This window comes from Cavia porcellus, unplaced genomic scaffold (genome assembly GCF_034190915.1).
Source record: "Cavia porcellus strain 051 isolate PalLab524CR breed Dunkin Hartley unplaced genomic scaffold, mCavPor4.1 scaffold_6, whole genome shotgun sequence".
Lineage (NCBI taxonomy): Eukaryota > Metazoa > Chordata > Mammalia > Rodentia > Caviidae > Cavia > Cavia porcellus.
Window position 1 is genome coordinate 98,648,004 of NW_026947489.1, and position 19,473 is coordinate 98,667,476.

Here is a 19,473-nt window from a genome sequence, read left to right on the forward strand (position 1 = left end):
CAGCTGATCTGTGTATAGTCTGTCATTTACTCTGACAGTCTCAAGCCAAGGCTGGTTTTTTGTTATGCTTATTTTACAGATGAGAAAACTGGGTATCAACTATTGTCCATGATTTAGCCAAGGCAGCCTAGCAATTTCCAGAGCTGGAAGTTGAACCTGGCACTGTCTGATCACAGACCCTGTGTTCTTTCTCTGGTGGTGTCTTTCCATATAGTACTCTCCAGGTATTATTAGCATTTTCTTCTAAAATCCATATGCATTTAGACAAAGTTCAAATCAATTAGTTCACACTTTGCTGCTAAGACTCCTCTGTGCCAAAGGTAAGCAAGGTGCTCTGGGTTTTATGCTTTCAAACCCAATAAGGCCTCTTTCTTTGCTTGCATGACAGCCCAGAATTGAGAACTCTGGTGCATATGGTGTTTGCAAAATGCTAGTTGTGTATGGGTGTTTAAACTTTAGTTTTGCATCTTCTAATTTATTTATGCAAGCAAGCCGCCTTTCATGAATTTTAATCTATGCTGTCTTAAAGAAGTGCTTTCCAAATGGGACAGCATTTGTGATCACCACTAAGCCACTCTAACTGCTTGCAGGCCTGGGGAGAGAAGCAGCAGAGAATATTAGCAAGCTCTGCACTGTCCCTGTGTCATCTCAAGCATTGTGGCGTAAAATGTACTTCGTGTCTAGGAAAAGGAAAAAAAAAAAGAAAGAAAGAAAACGAAACAACTGTGACTCGGGTCTTTGGTTATTTTTAATGCTGAACAGCAGAACCACAGGGAATTATTATGAGTTCCAAGATTTCTGACAAGAGGGACTCACCACTGAAGTGCTTTCTTCAGGAGACAGAGAGACTTTGCTACGAGTCTTTATTCATTTATTTATCATGCTTCAGTTCCTAAAAAAAGAAAACACTTCTCCTGTGCAGGGAAAATTGCTTCAATGGATAGATTGCATTTAAATAATTTAAGTATAAAATTACTACAACAGGCCGACTGATATTCTGAAAATGAAACAGTCACAATCACTTAAGCGCACTGGCAAAGTTCATGAGGAGGTGTGCGGATGAGGCACTGGAGGGCTTCTGGAGACCTTGGGGAGGATTCTAAGTCATGTCCCCTGTCTCCCCCAGAGGAAGGCGCTTCGACACATGTCAGGTCCTACAGGGACAGGATGGACCAAGCAGATTTCAAGGTCTAGAAAAAGATGTAAACTGAACATGATTTCTGAGCTTTAGTCTGTGTTGAATGGCTAAATGAAACACAAGACACCTCGGATCTGTGTTCACAAGCTCTGACTTCAACTGTCGAGCCCTCTTCCCAGCCTCCATGGTCCTAGAGATTCTTGCCTGTGCCACGGGAAATCAAGCAGACTTTAGGGCTTTTGAGGCAGACTGAGGTTCCAGAGACAACCTAGCCTGTGCCCTGCCGTGTAATTATCAACAAAGAGCATCTTCAGTGCATTGCCCCATGCTTGTGGGAGGCCATTCCCCCCGAGATGCCTTGTGGGCCTCAAGAGGGTCTCCCATCCTCAGGGACCACACCAATCTTGGCACAGCTCTCTGCGGTCTGCCCCTTACTGCCCATATACAACCTTGTGAGACTGAGCCGATAACATTTCTTCAGTTTGGTTTCATGGTCCAGCAGGATCCTGAAGAACCTGGCAAAGGAACAGACCCTGTGGTCAAAGGCAAGCAAGATGCTACACACTGCATGACTGTGGCAATTCTACAAGCACCTTTGCATGCCAAAGGCTCAGAGAAGTCCTGCAGATAAGAGGACTGTTTATATTAAATTCAACTTACGTCTGCAGGCATTCATTTTACTTGGCGATGAGAGTCCTCCACTCCACCCTCACACCCAAGTGGCTCATTAACGTTCTTTGGGAGAGAACTTAGGGAAACATACTTAGGGAAACTCTGTCCCAAGATGATTTTTCTTCTTTCCATGAAACTCTATTACCTTCTGTCTTATTTTTCCTCTGGACACTACATGGGCTGGCTGCAGTGGGTTTCAAGGTCTTCTGTTGTTTACTATTAATTGATTAATGGAGCAAATCCACTGAGTGCCGAATTTAAGATCAATAAAGCATCATCCATACGCTTCATGATGCAGTCAAGACAGGAAGCAGACACAGAGCTGCAAGGGCTGTTGCCTCATGCCTGATGCTTTAGTGTGCATGCAGGAAAGGCTGGCGGGTGACAGAGGAGCAGATGGAGACAGCTCAGGGCTACCCTGGGAATGTCAGGCGAGGTCTCCGGGAGGACAGCCCCATGTCTCGCTGTCTGTTGTCAACATGCTTGGGGAGATTTTGCCTTCGAGGCATTTAGGGGAAGCATCGTGCACGGGTATGAGCTGCAGCCTCTCAGTAGCCCCAGTGTTTACTTTGAAGAGAAAATGTCTGCTTTGTAGGCAAATGTTTTCAGCATGGAAATGATCATTGCAATTGCTGTGGTTGTCACAAATGTTTCATCAGAGCCGATAAAGCAGCTGAGTGTTGGCAAAATCGATGAAAACATCTTGAGAAGTGTTCGCTGCCTACTTAGCCGTCTGTGGCTCATCTGGTGTAAAGGAGGAGGGGAAGGAGGCGGTGAGCTGAGGCCACACATGAGATGCAGAGAGGCGGTACCATGGGGTGGATGCACACACAGGCTTTGCAGACAGACTGCCTTGTGTGAAACTCTCACTCTGACTCCAAGAAGCACTGTGACCTCAGACAGGTTACCTAAGTTCTCTGTGTTTCTGTTGCCTCATTTGAAAACTGTAGGTAATAATGTAGGTTGAGTATTTCTTATGTGAAATACTTGAGACCAGAAGTATTTTCAGTTTTGGAGATTTTTGGATTTTGGAACATTTGCATAGACTTTACCTGTTGAGGATCCCCAGTCTAAAAATTCAAAATCTGATATGCTCCAGAATTCTAAAGATTAGGAACATAGTGTTGGAGCATTTTGGACTTCACACTTTTGGCTTAAGGATGTGCAATCTGTAGTGACTTTAGTGTTTTTATAAGTATTTAAATGAGCCAAGCATGGTGGGGTGCAATGTGATCCCTGCAGTTGGGAGGCTGAGGCAGAAAGATCACTGGGAGTTTGAGACCAGCCTGGGCTGCATAGTGAATTCAAAGCCAGCCTGAACAGCACAGCAAGAAGTTGTCTTTAAAAAATAAGAAAACTACATGTATTTAAATAAGACAATATATTTTAATGCATTTAGCACTTAATAGATATTTACTTATATGAGAATTATTTGAAGTTAAGAACCCTTATACCCTGGGTCTCAAGTGCACTGTTCTTTCCACAAGAGTTCTCTAAGCATTTTCCACTGTCAGATGCTGTACTCAGGGCCAGAGTTCCAGAGGCGAATGGGACAGCCCACCCTGCTGTTTTCTGGAGTTCTGTTTCTCTTGAGCAAACAGATTAACACAGAAGAGACCTTGAGATGATGTTAAATGCTATAAAGAACAGAAATAGAAGCAATGATCAAGAGAATGTAGTAGAGTCACAAACTGCCCACTATCCTTAGATGGTCACAGAAAAATAAAAACACATTTTACTTAAATTTCTAAACTTCTCTGACGGGCTTCATGGTTGCCTGATGGTTAACAGAGCACATATTTAACATTCTCAGTCCCATTTGTAATTTTAATGGGATGAAAGACATAATAGCATCCTTAGGATTTTGCTTCCCTCCTTTTGGCTATGAACAAGAAGACATCAGCATGTACAGACAGGGAAGGCATTGTCACATGCTACTCCAGGAGAAAGGGATGTTCAGGTCCACAAGATGATGCTGGACCATCCTCTTGCTGCTCTCATCAAAGGGTTATGTCCTCCTCTGCCTGATGGTGCCACCCTGTTGTGGAAGAGTTCATAAGAAGATTTTTCTGTGCCTCACCTGCCTCTCTCAGTGTAATATAGATCTGGACATTTTTTCTAATTGATTTATTTTCATCTCCACGTTTTTTAGCATTGTAAACCTAGATAAGGATCTGCAAAACAAGCAGAAACTTGGAAACGACACCCAGGATTTGGAGGCAGATTTATTTAACATCGACAGACACTGATTAAGATCATTCCCCAAATATTAGGCTTAATCTCTGGGAGTCTAGGGCTTATATGTGACAATCAAGCAGTACAGATGCAGAATGGCTTGTCAGTTGGGGACTGGCTCTTTCAATATGCATCACAGTGATTAGCTGTTTCTAGGAGACAGAAGCAACCAGAACTGCAACAGGAACTGTGATCTGGGCAACTAAAGAAACTGAAGCATTCTGGCTTGGATCTAACTCTCCTGATGTTAACATACCTGGCTTGGGAGAAGGTGGATTTCCTGGGAGTCATCAGTGCCTCTGTTTGGTGGACTCCACCGAGGGTCCAATGTCTTTTGAGTCACTTTTCAGAAACACGCCTCATGGGAATCAAGAGATGCTCAGTAAGCAGTCAGACAGCTTCACTTCCTGCCCTCTTGCAATATTAGAGTGTCACAGAAGGGGACAACTGCCAGCAGGTGATTTTCCCCAAAGTTTTAACTAAACCAGGGCAGAAAGGCCTTTGTTCAGGTTCTCCCTCCTTAATCTGAATATTTCTATTTTCCCCTTTAAAATTCAGCCTTGAGATTGAGAAAGAAGTAAGATGAAAACCTAACAACACATTTTCTCTTCCTTTCTTATGTTTGTATTTTTTCCCTCAATTCCCTCAGGTAGAAAAGGGTAGAATTCTCCTTCTATGTCAAAACCTCCTACTCTAGAGCTAAGACTCACTGCTGGATTTCCAGCTGCAGCTTTGACCAGTTTTTTCTTGACTGATAAAAGAAATGCAGTGATGAGATAAAGCAGTACTCCAAAATTTGGAAAGACAGGTAGACCAAAAGAAATACAGATGCTTACTTGGAGTAAAAGCTGCAGGATCCATAAACTGGTAAGGAGATAAAAACGATAATGTTGGAATATTGGGCATTGCATGAGACTAGGGGTAGGCTAGAATGAGAGTGGGAAACTCCTATGACCATCAGCCTGAGGAGGCCTCATATTTTTATGGGTTTTGCCTCTATGAATCCCTTAAGTCTCTCATGGCTTAGATACAGAAATGAAAGAGTAATTATGGTGAAATATATCTAGAAAATTCTCCATGACAGTGAGTTACTCTCTAGAGACAGAGGGATTGGGTCAAAATCAAAAGTCATTACTAAAGGCCATATCCTACTGAAAGAAGGCTATTTCTCCTTCTGTAGCCTATTTCATCTAATGGGAAAAACATAGTAAGCCCATGGAGAAAACTCATGCTGAAGATCACAGTCCACGGGTAAAAGCCTATTAAAAGGTTGAGATTTAATAACAGTTAGAATACCCCCATTCTTTCAAACCTTTCTGCCACAGCAGCAAGTTCTCAGCATAATTACGGTGGATTATTGCTGTAAGAACTGTAAACTGCAGTGTCCCCTTTGAAGAAGAGTACTTAATAAGTTACAAAGACAGAAACACAGACAAAAAATGACAACAGCAGAGGAATTTGAAACCTCTAGCACCTACAGCTGCACCAAATATTAACATAACCTAAGTTCAAGCCAGATTACCATAAATCATCACATTAAAGACCTTTGGTTCCTAGAATTCAGCACAACATGTCTGTCTTTCAACAAACAAAAAATTACTAGCATGCTAAGAGTCAAAACTCTGAAGAGACAGAACAAGCATGAGAACCAGACAAGATATAACACAGATGTTTTAATTATCAGATGCGGCATGTAAAATAACTATGATTAATATGTGAAAGAGCAGACAACATGCAAAAATGGATGAATCATGTGAACAGGGAGATGGAAATACTAAGAAAAAAATCAAAAGGAAATAGTAGAAATCAAAAACACTGTAACAGAAATAAAGAATGCCTTTGATGAATTTTAGGCAGACTGGACACAGACAAAGAAATAATCAGTGAACTTTATTGAAACCAGTAGAAACTTTGGAAAATGAAATGTGAAGAGTAAAATGAAAGAAGAAAAGAACAAAAACATTCAAGAATCACCCAATAATTTGGAAAGTTATAATGTGTATAATTGGAAAATCAGACAAGGAAAGAGGAATAGAGCCCAGGAAATGTTTGAGGTAACACTGGCTGAAAATTTTCCAAAATTAAGACAGAGACTAAAGCACATACCCAGGAAGCTCAAATGGCATCGAAAAATACAAAGAACCTACCCCTAGAGATGCCAGTCAAGGAAGAAAACATGAACAGAAACACCAAACTAAAACAAAACATAACATAACAAAACAAGACAGAAAATCTTTAAAGACATGAGGAAGGGAGAGATTGTTACTTATACTGGAACAAGGAAAGAATTACAGATGACTTTTCATCCTAAACCACATAAGGAAGAGAGTGGAGTTAAGCACTTAACAAAAAAACCAAAAGTATCGGCAACTATTTAGATGATAAAAGGATGTATTAAAAATAAATAAAAGGATGTATTGTGGCAGCCATTGTTGATTTTCTATTATCTGGGTTTGAAGTCTTGTAATGGTTTCCTTTTTTTTATTTTGATTGGTTTTATTATATTTTGATTTGTTTGATTTTATTATATCTGATGGTATGGACAGCTATTTTGAAGAAAAAAGAAACATTATGGTAGCCATTGTTGATTTCCTGTTATCTCGTTTTGAAATCCTGTATCACTTTCATTATTCTGTTTTGGTTGGCTTTATTCTGTTTGGTTTTATTCTCTTTAAATATTTTATTCTCTTTAAAATAAAGAAAAACACACACATATACACACACATACACACACAAACTCTACCAATGTGGAATTCTATATCCAGTAAAATTTCAAGAGTAAAGGAGAAACAAAAATACTCTCTAATGAACAAAATATGTGAGAATTGATCACTAACACATCTTCCTCACTAAAGAAGTTTTATAGCTGAAGGAAATAATGTAAGTCTGAACCTGACTTTATATAAGGAAAAAAGTATGACACAAAGAATAAATACAGGTAAAAATAATATTAATTTTTCTTACTTTCAGTTCATAATTGTTTAAAGTAATACTAGTAATAGATCTTGGGAAAGCTGTGTTAATCAACTTTCCCATTTCTGGGACAAAATGCCTGACATATACACCTTAAAGGAGGAAATGGTTTATTTGATTCAGGGTTTCAGAGATTTCAGCCCATGGTTGGCTGACTGCACGGCAATGATATTATGATAGAGAAGTGTGGCACAGTGAAACTTCTTACTTCAAAACATTCTAGAAGCAAGACACAGGGGACAATCAGCTGTGAGAGATATGCTCTCCAAAAACACAGCCTAGAGTACACATCCACCTGCTCACAGTACAATCAGCTATGAATATCAGAGCGTTAATCCACAGATGAATATAGTACTCCCATGATCCAGAAGACTCTTATTCCAGTGACACTGAAAATTAAAATTAACTTCCAAAAGTGATTTTAACATACTTATGAGCAGTGTACAAAGTGAAGGAAGGAAGTAATTGGTAAGATTCTTACGTGATATCTTCACATACGAAAATGAAACAGTACAGTAGGCCTCCTTGGACGTGGGAGATACAGTCTAAGATCCTCCAGGGAATATCTACAACCTCAGACACCACTGAACTCTATACATACCCTTCCCTTCCCTGTATGTAAATGCCTGTGATGAAGTGTAATTTATGAATCAGGCACAGTAAGAAACTGATAACAATAACCATCAAATGGAACAATTATAACAATACACTGAAATAAAACAGGTAAATGTCAAAATGTCCCCAGATGCTTAGATATGCCGTATTGTAGCGTACAGTATTATATTTTTAGAATATGAAACATCAGATAAGTGGAACTACCGGGTAAAGTTATTTAAACATAGAATTAGATTAGTTAAAAATGTAGACTGGAAACTCCATAAAACTAAACCTTAATCCTTTTGAATGATGATTGTGTGAAAGTTTTGGAACAGAGGAGCAACATCTCTTCTCTTCCTCCCTGTCATGTTGAGGTTCACGAGGACAAGCTATTGTACGGGTCCATGGTCATCAGTGCCCATACTTTAAACTATCTAGTTAGGTGCGGTTCCTTTTCTAACACTTGCCTCCTGGCCAGAAGTCCTGATTCTCTTAGATGCACCTTTATGAAAATGTGGAAAATCCACTTTGTGGAGCCGATAAACTTGTAACAACTGAGAAAATGTTTGCTTTATTTCCTATGTCAGAATGAATAAAATGTAGAGGTCCATATTAGTTAAGAAGATTTAAAAAGTCATTTAAAACAAGGTAATCACAGTTTAATCAGATTGTAGTACTAACAGCAAACTGAGATTAATTCTTTGACTTGGAGAGAAGGAAAATGAAGCATATTTTATGAGAAGAGAGAGAAATAAAATTAGAGGTAACTTGACGTCTTGAGGAAAGATACTGAACTTTTCTCTGCAAGCCTCTCATATAAAAATAGTAACACAGTTACGGTTTAGATTTGAATGTCTCCAAAGAGCCTTTGGAGCTCAGAGGCAGGTCTTCTGGAAGGTGACTGAATTATGGGGGTGCTACAGCTGACCTGCTGTTAGGTCCTGGTAAGAGGGTTCTACTAGGGGCATGGTTAGGAAAGGCTTTTCTCCCTCCCTGGTTCTTCTCTTCTCTCTCTGCTTTCTGGGCACAGTGACACAAACAGGTTTTTCTTCTGCTCTGCTCCTCCAATGTGCTCTTGTGCCTTGCAGCCCGTGGACTACGGACTGAAAATGTGAACCACAATAAGCCTGTCTTCCCTTACAGTGAGTTTGTCTGAGAGACAAGAAGGTAATTTAAACGACTGTTGACTCCCTAAGATGCTTGTGAGGGGTTAACAAAATAATCTACATAAATAGTTATATTACTGTTACTAATATTATAATGGTTGTGTGTTACTTCTATGTAAATTTACTCCTGACTTCCTGTTACAATTTTATCTTTATTTCCCGTCTGCCTAATATTTTTAGTCTCACAACTTTTATTTTGTAGCATTTCTAAAATTTGTTTAAGATATGGGTGGTGGCTCACACATGCACTATCAGCATCTGGAAGCTGAAGCAGGAGGATGGTGAGTTCAAAGCCAGTTTGAACTACATAGGGAGACCCTGCCTCAAGAAGAAGAAAAATAAAAGCCGTGTAAAAATAAAAGCTGTATTACAAAAAAAGTCCTTTATAAACCAATGACATGAATATGAACAAAATATTTGTATAGACATGAATTTCCACCTCTTTGCTAAGTCCTACACTGGAATCTTGGAGTGGATAGAGCATATTCTCGGGTGACCTTGTCCCCGACTTTGTTGTGGCTCAGGTTTAGGAGGAGCTGCAGCAGGAAAGGGTCACACAGAGTGAAGGTCCTGCCAGATACCTTCCGTGTAGAAGAGAAATGTGATTTCAAGCAGTGCAAGACCCGTGGCAACTGAAGGAATTTGGAAAGGAATAAGGAGATAAATCAGGTTGAAAGAGTAGGATGTGTGAAATGAACACATTAGCAAATCCGATCATAAAGGAATCAATCGCTGAAAGGAAAGTGAATATCATACTCCTAACTTTCTTTTGTAGAGCAAGGTGCTTATCTCTCTGTGCCCCACTTTGGTTGGCCTGGAAATGGTGACTCGAAGGAGGAGAGACACACTTCGCAAAGTTTCTTAACCTTTTATTTCCATGGATCCCTTTGGCAGCTGATTGATCTATGGGCTGTATCTTCACTTGAGCTTTCCCAGAAGCCATCCCTAAGTGCAAGTAATTTACTTGAGAGGTCCAGAAAATATTCATAGGCAAGTCGGGGAGAAAAGAAGTCACTGAAGTACATGAAAGCTTTATCCAACAGGGCAATCTGGACATGATACAAAACCCTGTCTCAGAATTTTCCCAGGGATGGCCAAGGGGGCTGGGGTCAACACCTTCTCCTGAAGTCTTAAAACTCCAGCCTGCTGCATGGGTATCCCGACCATGCTGCATAGTTGGCGGAGCAGAATTCTCAAGCCCAGAGACCCAGAGGCTGGCGCTGGAAGCCAGCTGAGACATGTGTAAAGGTTGGAGGGATATGTGGAGGGGTACTTCCAGCATCTGCTGCAGATCCCTTCTCAGAATGTTTTGAAATGCATAAAATAAAATACGTAGGATTCCAAAGAAAACCAATTATATTGAAATTCACTTCTATCCACAGACCCCTTAGGGGACCCTAGGTTAAGGAGGTCTGCTAGGATTGCTTTTCAATGTGAAATTACATGATTTTATGACCTAAGAGCTCAGATTGTGTTACTCTGCCAGGAGGTGGTTGAATAAAGCTCTGCCTACTCAAGTAGAAACTCTTTCAAAGGAAAAATACACTCACCCAACCTGACAATCCCCTGCAGCTCAGGGACCATAAATGATGTTGCTGGACTCACTCCATTCTCTTTTTACTTTTCACAGTGTTTGTTTTGCTTTGTTTATGTTTTTGTGCGTTTAACGCGTCCTGCTTGAGCGCGGAAAGCATGGAGGGGCACCAATTTTCCCACGTGGCCCTGGCAGCAGCTCTGCCCCTCTCAGCAGTCCCCAGGGAGCTGCATCTTTAAAGCCATGTGTCTGAAGTATGAAGATCCCATGTAGCCACACAGAACCAGGGTCCACCATGTGGCATCCCAGTGTCAACAGGTGGCTGTGTGTCACGTGCTGGAGCGGCCACCCCACTGGGAGCTGTACACCACTGAGACACTATCCCACCTCCTAATGGGACTCTGTGGCTCTGTTACTCATAGCTAAATTACAGTATTATGACTTCATTGTTGAGTCCCAATTCTCCTAATTATAGCCTAGACATCTATTATTTGATTTGGTAACACCAAGTGCTTCTTTTCTAAATCATGTAATCTCTTGTAGCTTATTAATGTCAGGTTTGCGCACACGCGGGGACTTGGTTGTTTGCCAGGCAGAATCAAATTTTCAAATTTTCGCTGTGTTATGTTACAGGGCTTTGCTTGTTACAATCTAATTATATTGGCACTGAAATACCGAAAACCAATTTATATTAGAAAGCACTTTAACTCTTTCTTTGGAGTGAATTTACGTGCCTAAGTGTCTGCCACACCATTGATCTTTTCATTTTTCCACTGGGAAATTCCTTTTGGGAAAGAAGTAAAACTAACAGTCCCTTTTTATGAAAAATCTGCTGTTTGTGGAGGGGAGGGATCCCAAACTGAACGTGGCTGCAACTGAAGTTGTTTGGAGCACGAGGAAGCCTGCCCCCTCCATCCTGCTATTTGCTCCTTGCTGGGAAAACCACTTGCCCCAGGCCCCTGGAAACCCCCTCCTCCTTCTGAGACCTTTAGAACCACCCTCAGTACCACCCTGTTAGGGTTCACAGCTAGCTGTCCCCCAAAGCCTGATGTGCTCATGGGTGGGACTTCCTGGAGGTGACTGGATCAGGGGGACATGAGCCTCATTAGTGAATTAATCCACTGGTGCTTTTTTTTTGCTGACCTGGGCTCTGATCAGAGCAGGTGGGCCCGTGGGGGTGTGGTCTGGAAGAGTTTATCTTTTCCCTGCTCCTTCCTTTGCTCTTTTTCTTCTTCCCCCACCATGCTGTGAATAGTTCCCCTCTGCCATGCCACCCTACCTTGGAGTCACTGACTGTGAAATGAAACCTCTACAGACTCTGAGCCAAAACAAACCTTTCCTCCTTTAATTTTTAGGTGTCCAGTGCTGTATCTCAACAACAGAAAATAGAACACCTGCTCTTCCCCTTCAAATGTACTTTCCTGTTCTGTTTTTTATACTACAGGCCAAATGGCTACCTTGCCCTGAAGGCCAGCGGGACTTGCTGCCTGTGGAAGTTGCTCCAGTGGTGGGACCTTCTCAGGAGGACCATGTGTCTGTTACCTGTGACCACCAGCAGTTTTTTCTTTCCATTCTGTAGTCTCTCTCCTAAGAATGAGGAACGTTATTTCTTGCTAGACTTAGCCAGGAAAAATTAGTGAAACCCTCCCACCTGCTACCTTTGCAAAGAAGCTCCAACTCCTTCCTGGCTTTTGACATCTGCCAATGAGTCCCTGGCTGTCTCGTAAGGCGGTACCTTACACTCTGCCTGAACCAAGCCTACAAGAACGAGATCTGCGGCCTGAAAGACTCAGGTGGAAAGAACTCCCATAGGGTGGGATTTTGATGGCATGAAATGAACAGTGGGTTTAAAATAAAACAGATCTAGATGAGAATCCCAGTGCCTCCGCTTCCTGCTGTATATCTTGAGCAGGTTACTTAATCTTTCTGACCCTCAGTTCCCTTTATCTCTAAAATGAATACAATTTATGTCGCGTCATAGGTAGTTTTGAGGAGCTAATGGAACAGTGTGTTCAGAGCACTTTGCAGCAGAGTTCTGATATGCAGGAAGCATCTCCATGTGTCATTATCTCCCAGAGCATCTCACCCTCCAGGCCTGTATGGCTCCAGAGACCAGGCTCCTCCAGCTGAGGACGGTTTCTCCTCCTCCCGTAGTCCTTTAGGCCCTGACCGGCACTGCTCCTAATGACCACAGCTCTAACGTGACTTGCACTGTTGAGCTATAAACTTTCTATTGTTTAGCTGTAAATTTACTGGCCAGCACCCAGCTCCAGAGATAGATCGCAGTCACTTTAGAACGCGTACTCATAATGCATGTTCTGTGGCTGCTGTGGGGAGAGATTCACCCACTGACATTTCCTGGGCAGAATTAATGTTGGCAATCACAACCGTAACTTATCTCCAAGGCCTTTGTGCATTTCATCTGTTTAATTTTATTTTTTATTATGCATATTTCAAACATTCTGAAGTGTGTTGTAAACACTATAACTAATGCTGCATTCTCGACCACCAGCTTTATCAAATTTGACATTGTGTCATGCTTCTTCCTTTTTGTTCTGGGTTGCTTCTGCACGTGTATATGGCTTTATAATCCATTTCTGATCTCACTTTTCCCAAAGGAGACCAACCTTCTGTGTCTGGTTTTTATCATCCCCACGCCAGTTTGAAGAATTCGTATATTCGTCTATATCCAAGGACTATACAAACCTGCAGTATTTTGCTCAGCCAATAAAGGCATCCTACACAGAAGACAGGATTACAGAATTTGCCATTATATGTATCTTAGCCTCAGTGTCCTGATCTATAAAATGGGGATGATAGTATTTTCTTCACCAACTTGCCCTGTATAGATAATTGGTCCAGTGCTTGGCACTCGGTGGCTGCTGTGTACATTTTTGTTCTTGTCAAAATGGACATAAAACTTGACATATGTATTTAATTTGAAAGTTATTGGTAAGTTCTCTTTGTTTACTTCATGTTTTTGTTTTTTAAAAAACTCAAACTAAAATAGACGAGCATAGAAGGTTTGCGTGGACCCACCCAGGCTGCAATGATCAATGTTTTCCAAACCCTCCACACTTCCTTTACGTTCCAGCTAACTTTCAGCACAGAATCCCCTATCAGCTAGCACTCGGTTTCTGCACTATGTCATGTCAGCATACACAGCGCAGACCCGGGTCCATTGCTGGAACAAATGTGCATTTCCTAGTCCTGCAGTCAGTCTCTACCCTCTACAGATGGAAGGTTTTGCTACAAAGCCTTGAACAACCAGAAATTCGGCTACATTGCCACATTCACGAAATAACCCAAGTTCTGTAGTCAGGAAAACAGCCCAATAGTGCGATGTTAGTCCCTTGGCCTTAAATACCCTGTGATGAGGACTCTTCCTACTTCTGCATCTCTAGGGAAGCTTGAGCATGGCCACCACTCAGACCCTGATGGCCAAAGCCCCAGCCAAGCAGCACAGAGCAAGGTTGACCCTATATCCACACGCCTTTCCAAGCACCTGCCCCATTACCTCTCTATAAACTGCTCCCTCTGCCTGCAATAGTCTCATGCCTGCATTTCACTTCTAGGTAGAGAAATTTAACCTATACTTCAGAGCCTGGTGGGAAAGTCACCTACTCAGAGAAGTACTTTCAGATCCATCTGCTCAAAGTTGTACTCCGTCCTCATGAGCCTCATAGTAAGATTCTTATGCTTCTTATATCTAGGATATACATAGATCCCATTTTGGTCAAGACTGCCCTGATTTATGCCTTGTCCCAGTATAAACAGTAGCATCCTTTCACTCTTAAAAAAGTGTTTGACTTTGACAATAAACTGCACAACAGAGATACCCTGTGTGACCCCAATGAGTCAGGCTCCCATGTAATCTCTATTCTTTGACCACGTCACCTTTTATGAAATGGTTTTAAGAAAGAGTTGGCCCTGCAGGGTCTGCAGAAGTGAGCTGCCACAGTGTGAACTGTGTAGGAAAAGTGTATCCAGAACCGTGGGCAGGCTGAAGGGCTGAAGGCCTCAGTCTTCCAGGAGAGAGGAACCAATTTTTGCCAACAACTATGTAAGCAGGAAGAGGACCTCGAGCCTAGAAAGGAAGACAGCTTTGTGAGACCCTGAACAGAGGACTTGACCGAGCCACGCTTGGACTGCTGATCCATGGACACTGTGAGATCATAAACAGGTGCTGCTTCAAGCCACTAAACTTGTCACGATTGGTTATGCAGCAATAAGAATTAATAAGATTACCATAGTGATAATACTAACCAAGGGCTTATGTGTTTTATCTCTCTGACAGTCCGGTGTTTCCTGAAGGCATGGGCACATGGATTCACTTCTCTCATTCCCTGCAGCGAAGCACTAACTTCTCTCCTGGGACCATGCCAGTCACTATGGCACAGTACTTAAAAGAGCAAAATCTAGGGAGACCAAGTGCCTGGGTCTGAATCCCAGGGCCATCGCTGTCAGGCTATGTGAATTTAAACAAATGATTTCACCTCTGAGGGCCTCAGTTTCTCATTTTCAAATGGAGTTACCCAAGAGTACTTTCCTCTGTGAAGTGAGTTTATCAAGAGACTCTGTGGAGTTTGTATAGAAATGCTTTGGTCCGTCAGGGTAGTGAGCTGGATAAATTTGCTGTTACTCTGTTTCATTTAATCTTCATGGCAAAACTGCTGTTATTATGTCCATTTGCAGATGAGGAAACTGGGGCTCAGAATTACGCACCTTGCCTGAAACTACACAGCGAACAAGAGGAAGAAAGACTCACACGAAACCCATGCTTATTTTTTCCCATATTTGTGTCTTTCATGGGGATGTACTTTTGGAAAAAGTGGATTCTACAACAACCAGGGGTTCAGACACCCAGACTGCAACCTGGGTATGGTTTTGGAGCCACGTTCTTAGGCTTCAGTGGGTTTCTGGAAGCACAGGGAGCCAGCAGACAATTTATACTGGTTAGTGGGATATGGTGACCCATAAACGAGCACAGGGGCCCATTAAGCTGACATACCACCTGACAAATGATGAGGGACTTTTAAACAATTCTAGTCTACTAAAACTGGGTATTTACATAAGTGCAGATTATTGGGATCCACAGATAATTTGCTACCTGCTCATTTTTAATGTGTTTGCGAACACTAGTGAGGAACTCATTAATTCTAAGTGTCTGTAAGCTTATTGTGTTGTAAACCAAGGCTGACAGCACAATAGATACCTCTAAAACGAAGAGGCCCCTCTGCCAGCCCAGCTATACTGCAAAGGAGAAGGCATGCAAATCAGCGGAGGGGTAATTGACAGGATGGGTGGGATGCACACAGGCCCTTATCTGAGTGAGCTCTCTGTCTCTGTCCTTAGATAACCCAGTAGAAATACAAGCTGTGGTGATAAGGGTGACTCTAACTGCATTTACCATGGTCATCAGGCAGGGTCAGGCACCGCGGCCCAGTAATCGGGAAATCCGTGAAGGCCATGGCCTGACAAGGCCCAAATCCATTTGTTATTCTCGGCTCGGAATGCCCTTGCTCCTTTTTGAGGCTGCTGATCCTGACTCCTCTTGCAAGACAGTCAGCTCCTCCTCGGGGCTGTGACTTCCCTGGAAGAAACATGTCTTCTCTGGGCTCTGTCAGCCCCTTGCACGTTTTCTGCAAGAGCTTGATTAGGAGAGTGTCTGAAATGTCTCCCCTTTTCTCTATGCCTAAATGAGTACAATATGCTAGAGTCCTTCAGGACGCCCTCCAGAACAATATGTCTTCATGATGCACCACACAGAGGAAAGCTTCAGAGAGGGGCACGGGCTCTGAGCACACAGCCAAAGGGCTCGGCCACCTCTACCACCAATATGCAGGTCACTTTTCCCCATGCTGGGCTCTCTTCTTGCCCCATAAGCCACAGAAAGAAAACCTAGCCTGGCCAATCTCTACCCACAGCAGGTGTTTCAGACATTCATTTATTTTATTTGAATGAAGATGAGTTTCTAGGAGAAATTGCCTTCCTAGCAACTAAGAGAATATAGTTGTGTTTTGATGTATGTATAGTAATTCCCTTTGTCCATGGAGGAACATTCAAGAGCCTGAACCCACAGAGTCCTGAACTGTATATATGCAAGTTGAGCATACTTGACCCCAAACCCCCAAACGTGAAATGCTCTGAAATTCAACTTTTCAAGGACCAACATGATCTTGGTTCCAGATCTTTTTAAAGTCTGCCTGAAAAAGTCTAAAATCTGAGACAATTCAAACAATTGAAACAATTTCAAATAAGAATCTTCAACTGTAGCCTTGACTTACCCACCTGCCACAAATGCTAGCGCTTTCATTACAAGAGCCTCTTGTAGACACTAATGCACATTTTTCTGTGCCACACCTTTGACAGATGATGAATTTCTCTAAATGAATTCTCCAGTAATGGGCTTTTGGATGATGTGTTTGGCAAAGCATTTGCAGAGTTCAGTGGGCAGGGCTTGTGCATGTGCTGCAGGAGGCCCCTGCTATGATCTGCTCAAGACTTTAGTCCTGAGAGTATGGCTAGTGGCTACTTTTGATGGATTGTCTGCATGTGAAATGAATCCACTTAAAACTCTATCTGCCTGTTAGCTGCTATTAAACAAGCTGGAGGAAGTTAATAAATAGCAATCAGATAACCATTGTTGATAAACTTGTACTCTGTTCTACACCATGTGCTATGTCTATCCTTGGTATTGACTGACAGCTTTGTTTTGCCATATTTGACTGTATTCTTCCCCCCCCCCAAAGAAAGTAATAAGCACTAAGGAGTAATAAAATCCAAGATGTGTAAATTTTGTTGTAAAAAAGAGAGGGAAAAAAAAAAAAAAGAAAAAGAGCTCTAACGGATATAACAGCAAGTGTGTTTGGGGGTGTTAAATAGCTGACTTTATCAATGTTTTTGGAACATTGAACACAGCTGTTTGCAGTCTCCCTGTTTGAATGTCCACCTTGTGTTCTTTGATACTGTGATTTGAGGAACTATTTTCAAGAAAATAGTGTGTAATCTTCTAGCAGGTAATTTCTTACTGTTATGGTTTTTTGTTTTGTTTTGTTTTGTAGTTCTGTATTGCGTGTACCCTTACACCGCTTTGGTTTGTTTTGTGTTTTTCTCTTTTTCCTCTTAAATAAAAAAAAAAATAGCAATCAGGTATGGTGGTACACACCTACAATCCCTCACTCCAGGAGGCTGAGGCAGAGAATAGCAAAATTAAGGCCAGCCTGGGCAGCTTAGCTAACTAAGACCCTGTCTCAGACTAAAAGATAAATAAGGACTGGGGATGTATCTCAGTACAAAGGCCCTAGGCTTACCCCCAGTACCATAAATAAATAAAGCTAAAGAGCAATAATTGCTTTTTGTTTTATGCTTACTTAAGAGTGCTTTCAGATTAATATCATCAAAGGTCCATCTAAAATAACTTCAAAATATTCTTTAATCTCACAGAGCAAGATGTTAGGGGGAAAGGCTTTGGATCAGTTTCTCTGCATTTTCTTGATTTTCTTCTCATGGTCACAAAGTAGCTGATGCCGTGCCGTGCATTACATTCTCATAGAATAACATCTGGAAGTGAAGAATAGATCTTTCTTTTGGAAAGCTCCTTTTCCATCAGATTTTTTTGCATCATCTTCCAGCACAGTACTGTTTAAGCCTTATTTCCAGAGCAGTCACTACCTAGTGGGAATGAAATTATATGACTAGTTTAAAATTAGTATGATTTGTATTTTGAGACTGGGTACATTATTCCAAATTTTATCTGAGCTAATAGACAGATGTGGCAGTCTGCTAGATCTAACTGATCTGTATTCTGCTATAAAAAAACAGAGATCATTTTGGGGGTAAGTGATCAGTTACATTTCCTGTATCCCTCAAGGGCTTTTCTAGCTTTTTCATTGTACTAAATTAAATGAAAAGAGAACAGTGTTCTTGGATGATATCACTTCTGTCCACCCACAGAGAAGCTTTTATAAAACCGTGCTTTAGTGTTAAATCTCACTCTCCCCTGAAGCACTGCTGTTTACTTCTGTCATAATGACTACAATTATTGAGTGCTTCCTCAGTGTCCAGCGCTCTATTAAGTGATTCAAGTGCATCAGACGATTAGAGTCACAAAATAAGCAAGACGGGAAGGTACTGTGAGAGCTCTTCATTTTACAGATAAAGGAACTGAGTTTTAATGTGTTTGAATACTTCCTCCCCAGTTCACACAGCTAGTATTTGATAGCAGCTAGATTTGAACCGTAAGCATTAGTTTCTAAGTCCTGAAACAGTATCATACTTTGTTTCCTATATTACCAAGGGTCCTTCATACAGATATTCCTATGACCAATTTCCAGATACATCTTGAAACTTGGAAAAACGCATCCTTGTTAGACTTGCTACAAGATTTTGGAACAATATTTCAAACATGATGTTTGGTTTCTAGAAAGTTTGAGTATTTTTAAAAAATTCATTTGCTGTCATTTCATTTAGTCAGATTCTTGATAAACTTTTTTTCCTCTCTCTTATTATCATGTCTTTTTATTTAGTATTTAACTTTTGACATTTGCAAAGCTTTTGGTCCTAACTGATCTATGCTTTGGAGAAAGAAGTGGGTACACAGAAATCTACGGCTCACATGATATGCGTGCCAAAGGTTAAGGAATGAAAACTACTAATGCCTGGAACTTATTTTTTGAAATGCATCAAAGATACTTTAAACTTATCCATGAAGGGGAAATAGGTGACAGGCATAAGTACACAACAAAGCAAATATTGTGAAACATTAATGATAAAACCTAAGTTGTGTATATGGATGTTCACTGTACAGTTCTTTCAACTGCTTTGCCTTGAAAATTAGCATTAAAATGTTAAGAAATATGTCAGTAATAATCTGGCCTCATTTTTATAAAAGTAACACAATGGACTAATTCTCCCTCACTATCTAGACTTTATTTTTGGTTAATGCCAGTTTCTCCACTTGCAAACCACATAGCTCATGTGTGCAAGCATTTGTGTTTGCACAAACACATACAGTCTTGTTTATTCTTCTTTATTGTTCTTTAAAGGTCCAGGATTCCATGCAAGTTTATATTTTACATCTCTAAATGGAAAGCTCTTTGAGTAGCAAAGAAAAGATGTCTTTGTGGGTTGAGCAAATCCTTCCTTCCTTCCTTCCT

The 19,473-nt window shown here is 41.3% G+C and overlaps 1 long non-coding RNA gene across 1 annotated transcript in view; it reads left to right on the forward strand.

The window, feature by feature from the left end:
- Positions 1 to 12,181, forward strand: part of LOC134476293 (uncharacterized) — a 95,374-nt gene extending 83,193 nt beyond the window's left edge. The window contains exon 4 of the long non-coding RNA XR_010047869.1: positions 11,760 to 12,181. This is a non-coding gene — a long non-coding RNA (uncharacterized LOC134476293). The remainder of the gene's footprint in view (positions 1 to 11,759) is intronic.
- The last annotated feature ends 7,292 nt before the right edge of the window (positions 12,182 to 19,473 follow it).